This window comes from Gekko japonicus, unplaced genomic scaffold (genome assembly GCF_001447785.1).
Source record: "Gekko japonicus isolate JY-2015 unplaced genomic scaffold, Gekko_japonicus_V1.1 scaffold649, whole genome shotgun sequence".
Lineage (NCBI taxonomy): Eukaryota > Metazoa > Chordata > Lepidosauria > Squamata > Gekkonidae > Gekko > Gekko japonicus.
Window position 1 is genome coordinate 244,940 of NW_015167555.1, and position 6,433 is coordinate 251,372.

Sequence of the window (6,433 nt, forward strand, 5' to 3'; positions counted from 1 at the left end):
ATGTGGCAACATCATTTCCAGCGTGCACAGGAAATGATGTCATTGCATTGCCAGTGACATGAGACATGCTGGTATTTGGGCAAAAACTCTATGGTAAAAACAGCTGCTGCCATTGAGTTTTTTCCAAATACCAGAACGCCCCACATCGCTTGCAATGCAATGTCATTTCCGGTACGCAGTGGAAGTGATCTCACTGTGTTGCTGGCAACACTGGCCTAAGCCTCTCCTCATTGTTGGTAAATCCTCCCCCCCCCTACTGGTAGCTGGTGGGACCTGGCAATCCTGGGTAGTAGGTGCCATCCTGGAGAACAGTGTACAGAAAATCCACGGAGCAAATATCACTGATTCAAAGCATTTGTTCCAGGCTTGCCAGTTTCCTGCTTCTTGCTCCTGCTTCCCAATGCTGCTCTTGTGGCTGGTGGGAGAAAAATCATGTAAAAAATGGTTTCAGGTGAAGTTGTGATATCAGTTCCAGGGGAAATGAGGACCTGAGATCAGTCCACTGTAGGAATCACTGGTAAAACCACAGAGTTTCCAGCAATTCCTAGACAGAGTCTTCAGCAATTCCTAATTGCTTCTGGGTTTCCTCTAGTGACATCATGCCATTACCCAACGGCACCACCCTTGTTCCCACTCCACACCATGAAGTCCTACTAGTTGCCATCCTAATTTGTACCCTACCTTTCAAGAGTTTCTCCAAGACAGCTTACAAGATTTTTAAAGATTATGACTCCCATAAAACACACTGTCTGGAGTGCAGAGTCTTCAAGCCCTGAGAGGGGATGGTCATGGAATAGAGGACAGCCACTCCTGGTACCTGGCCCTTTAAAAGCCTCCGCAACAATAGGTGATCAGTGGCAGCTCAGTGCAGCTTTGGGGGAGGCAAGGGCTCAGCCTTATTCAAAGACCATCCAACTTTCTGCCTTCCAAGAGGAGAGGCATCCTTGCAAGGGGACCTATGCGGCCTGCCAAGTTGCCTTTAGATGGTACAGGGAAGAGAGGCCAGGGAGGAAAGATCCAGCTACTCTCCACATGCTGTGAGAGAGGGATGAGGAGGAGGAATAAAGGATGGGGAGAGACCCATCTACACATAATTCTGAGCCCAGTGGAGGCACTGACTATAGACATCAAGAGGTGGGCTAATGGAGGACACACTTTAAAATATTCCTTTAAAACACAGGAGCATAGAAACCACCTTCTGCCCCTTTCATTTTCCTTCCGTCATATATTAAAGGCACAGAATTAAACTCACAGTGCTCAAAAACGAAGCCAGAAACATCTGCAAGTAGAAAGCAAAGTGGACATAAATACTCCCGATTTAATAATAAAAAAAATCCTTTCCCACACAGCGATATTTTTCTATGGAAGCCCTGGTGTTGCTGCTAATGCAGCAGAGCAGCAACAGGATTTCCATATGTCAGGTTTCCCCACATTTCCCCTGCCCCAGTTGCCATGGTGGCCATTTGGTACGTGAGGGGCTTTTCTGAGGGTTTTTTTTTTAAGCCGATAATAGAAATACTGACATACTATTATATTAATAGCCAAGTACTGATTTTTTTAAAATGCAAATAAGCCTTCTGGTGGCTTGCAGGAAGAATGTCTGCTGGGGGGGGAGTAGTAGTAGTAGTAGTAGTAGGAGGAGTCTGGGGTACTTAGGGTTGCCAACATCCAGGTGGGACCTGGAGATATCCTGGAATTACAACTGTTCCACTACAGAGATCAGTTTCCCTGGAGAAAATGGCTACTTTGGAGGGTGGACTCTATAATCCCCTGCTGAGGTCCCCTTCCCAAACCCATTACGATTGTTGGTTACCCACTGGGGGATGGAAGATTGGGTGGGAGATCCCCCACCCTCAGCTCCTGTTGCTGGCTGCTGCTCCAATGGCTGGCAGGGCCAAAATAAAGGAAGAATAACTATTAGCATGACAGCATAATGCCACTTCCAGGGAAACAGACTGTGTCCTTCCATATGTCCCTGTGGGCCAACAACAGTCGTCAGGCAGCCGTCTGTTAGCTATCCCATCACTCAGGACGGACCATTTGGCATCAGCCAGAGCCTGGGCCTTTTCCATCATGCTCTGGCTCTTTGGAATAGGCTCACTAAAGAGGTAAGGGGGGGGTTGGAAATCTTCAGGAGGTGCTGTAAGGTCTTCCTACTTGCCAGGACCTTCGAGGGGGGTTGAATGGCAGACATTTTTTTAAGGGGTAGAGAGGTTTGGGATCTGCTATTTTATTTTTGGTTTTAACTGAAAATGTTTTTAACAAATATTATAAGCTGCCTTGAATCATGAGGAAAGGAGGTATATAAATGTTTAAATAAATAAATGCCACTCTAGGAAGCACTGGAAACTTACCATAGAGTTTCTCTGGAGATTCCTAGAGCATTGTGACATCACTTCTGGGTTTTCTCCAGAAGTGATATGATGCCATCACACCAATAACACCCCCATTGTCCCACTCCCCTGACTCCCAATGGTTGCCAGCTGCAGGCTAGAAATCCTAAACCTTGCCCTCCTCAGGCTCTACCCCCAAATTTCCCAACCAGGACTTAACAGCTCTAGGGGAAGAGGAAATTGCTATTGTGTGTGCAAGACCAGGAAGATCCAGACTTTTCTGCCCACACAACAGCTAGTGCTACTTTCCCAAGGTTCTTTACATAATTTTATAGCAAAACAGTTTGGGAAAGATTGACAAAAAGCCAAGGAAACCCTGGGAGGTGCACAAACGCACCACAATGCCGTGGAGAAGCAGGAAAAACACCAGCTTTCCAATAGCTTTAATCCCAGGGCAAACCACCTACATGGGAATGGCCCTGGTGGAGCAAGTGTGCCTTGACTGCCTTCCTAAACATCACCAGTGATGGGTAACAGGAGCAGGGGGCAGAGGATTCCCCACCCCAAACAAAGGCTTGGCAGCCCTAGTGGTGGACGATGAGGGCTGCCAGCAGGAGGCCTCCCACCAGTTGCCATGCCTGGCAACCCTACAGTATAGGGAGAGGGCTACACCTGCTCTTTAAGGACAGAAATTCTTACATGGTGATAGGTACATTATTATATAACTCTCTTTTTTAATGAATGTGGCCAAAGAAGGGAAAGTTGGTCCTAAACAGAGGAGATTAGAAAACAAGGGAGGAGGCTTCAAGACACAGACCAATAAGGATTCTGTTCTCTTTTTGTTTTATTCGTTTTCAAGCATTGTTGCTGCAGAGCAGAATATATGCACCAGTTAAATAAGCTACAATCGAGGGCCTCAAGACCCCCCCCCTAAAATAATTAAATTGCTTTTGGGGAGATAGTGTAATGGGGCCTTTTAAACTTGACACAGTTTAGCGCAGGGGTGTCAAACGTGTGGCCCGGGGGCCAGATCAGGCTCCTGGAGGGCTTCTATCAGGCCTGCAGTAGAACTAGCTGTCTTCTGCTTCTTCTTCCAGTTCTGCTGCTGCTGCATCATCATAGGTTTGCAGCTTACAGATACACACCTGAACAGCATACTGAAGATTGCAACAGCACAGACATTTTGACACAATAATTCAGAGCAAGAGGTGTCAGTTATCAGACACTGTTAAATAAACAAAATATTGCAAGAGTGCTAATGTTTTAAGCATGTTTTTATTTTAAGTAGAAAACCCCTTTGTGTCCTTTATAAAGTTTATATCTCCGCTACCTGGCATTACATTTTATGACACACGTGGCCCGGCCCAACAAGGTGTCATTTATGTCAGATCCAGGCCACATAACAAATGAGTTTAACACCCCTGGTTTAGGGCCTCAACATGTCTTCTTAATCCAGCTTTGGTTACCTGCCTGAAACCCATGGAAACAAGATGCATGAAAGGATGAAAGGCCACAGCATTTTACCTCAGTCAACAGATTTCCAGTGTGACATTTGAAAGGCTCACCAATCAACTGCAGTGTTGAAGCATAGCAGCCTCAGTGACCCTCAAGCCACAGCTAGTATAAATTTAGAGTGGGACTATTTTCTAACAAGTCTTTGCCAAATCTCCCAGTACCCCAAATCCTCTGTCTCCAATGTTTGGAAGATCTAAGACAATCTTAAAATAGAGACAGTCTGGGGGAACTGTAGTTCTTCCGCTACAGCCTCTTTAGTTTTTGTTAAGTGAGCTGGAACGGCGCTTGCACTCCTTCTCCAAATGGGCCCATCATCTAAAAGTATTTACATAAGACTCTCTGCATTCTGTTCCAACCTCTGCAATGCTAGTATTAACTACTAACATCTGCCAAGTCTGACTAGCAAGTGCTTTACAGTGTCAACTCATCTGAAAGCAAAAGAGAGAGAGAGAAAGTTTCTGAGAGCCGAAGCGTCCTTCTTATTCCTCAGGAGAAGTATCAGCACTCATATGACACCTCGCAGAAATTAGTACCCACATTCAAAGAAAAGCTTTTGTTATTTTCTCCCCCCGAGTATTATGTGGACTTTATTGAGATGACTGCATCTGACACCTGCTGTAATATAAATGCAGCTATAATTAGCCAACTGATGCTCACTGCAGTTTAGGTCGAATCCCTTCTGTGGGAATTATGCTTTAAAATATTCAGAACTCCAAGTGGCTCTCATTACATTTAATTTTTACTTAGAATTAGGTGGTCCAAGAAAAAAAAATTAGGATTGTAATAGCCCCCCGCTGAATGCCACACAGCAAAGTGAAAACCCATAGATTTTTTTTTCTCCCCTGCAAATAAAAAAAATGAGAACAGCAGACTACACTACAGCCTTCCATTGAAGTCTGGCTTTGCTTAATTGTAGTTTTAGCACTCATCAGTCTCTCCTCTTCAGAGCAGAGCTACAAAAATTGCCTGAATAGCCAAAGAAAAGTTTCCCACAGTCACTGGCCACAGAAAAACACCATTGTCCCTCCTCACAGTTTGATGGACAACATTTCTATAAATGGGTAGTCAGTCCATCAATGGCACCCTTGCTGAAAAGGCAAAAGAAGAGAACAGATTCTGCCAATATCTGACAAAGCATGTTAACACATAATCAGGCATTCAGTAGCCAGGCAGCTGCCCCTGGGACCTTCATAACACAGGTGCCTTTAAGCCATTTCCTATTCACAGATAAAGGAAACAAGCAGGCGATACCTGGGAAAGGAGCAGTCTATTATGGCCTGTCAGAGGTCCATCTTTTGGGCTGCATGCATAAAAATAGAAAGGATATAAAGAGAACTTCAAATTGAACTGTTGCGCTGTAAAAACAGTATAGCATTCACAAACCTCATCATAACTTCAATTTATTCTTGGGGGGGAGGTATTTGAGCAATCTTGAGCTCTCATCCCAAGGGACTGAGGGTTAATTCACTGTGGTCCTGGTCACACGGAGGATTTGCCCCGCAAAAGGGATGGACTGAGGGTGCATCAAACGGGCGCAATCATACCACAACATCTGGGAAGCGTAGCATACCCGTCTCCAACCTGTACCGTCGGCCCGAAGAAGCGGATTAAAAAGGCACTGGAGAAAAGGTAGTAGCAACTTCCGGTTGATGGTGGCACACTAGCAGACTCACCTCCTGGACCTCCCAGGGGTGAAGCTGCGCTCCAGCCGAAGGAGGGGATGTGCAGGCTCACTACTCCCCCAGGGACCCGGTTGAAGGGACCCTGGCCATGGAACTCTTGAAAGGTTGCCTCTTCGACGCCATAATGCCGGAGAATTGAGGCACCTCTCCGCTCTGACGGTTCTTCGTGCTGAGAGACCGAATGGACTAAGTGACACTGACTGGGGCAAGTGCAGGAGATTGAGTGTGAAATTGAGTGCAAACGAGGTCCGTGGACCGATTATGAACCTGAGACATTTAAGCATTGATTAAAAAGAAAAGAAGCTCCCCACCCCCACCCCATGGAACAGAAGATAAGGCGAGCGGGGGAGGGACGCCTCCCAAATGCATAGACTTTAGAGCAATTGAGGGGGGGAGTGGAAGCATAAACGGTTAAAACTGCTAAGGAGTACTTACCAAGGCAAGTGCGAGCATTAAGGAGCATATTCAGAGACTTTCAGAAAGTTTGTGAAAGTAAACAAAGTGAAAAAGATGGCGGGGAAGAGGACGGGGAAGGAGAAGCATTTGAAATCGAAAGTAACTGAGATCCCAAAACCGGAAGGAGTCAACAAGCTGGCAAAGACTTTGGCAGACTCCATGCGCCACCTGCTGGACCAAATGAATAATCTCAAAGAGCAGATGACATCAATGACCCAGTGTATCACCACTCAACAAAATCAGATAAGCGAGACTTTGAAAATGATGAATCAAACAAATGAGAAGGTGAAAGAAGTGGATGCCACTACCCAAAAGGTGAAGAAGAAAGTACAAAAACTGGAAAAGAAGCAAGTTTCTACGGAAGAGCAGTTGTTACAATTACAAATGGAAAAGGCTAATATGATCCTTCGCTTTCAGGACATGCCAGAAACCAAGGGAGAGAATCTG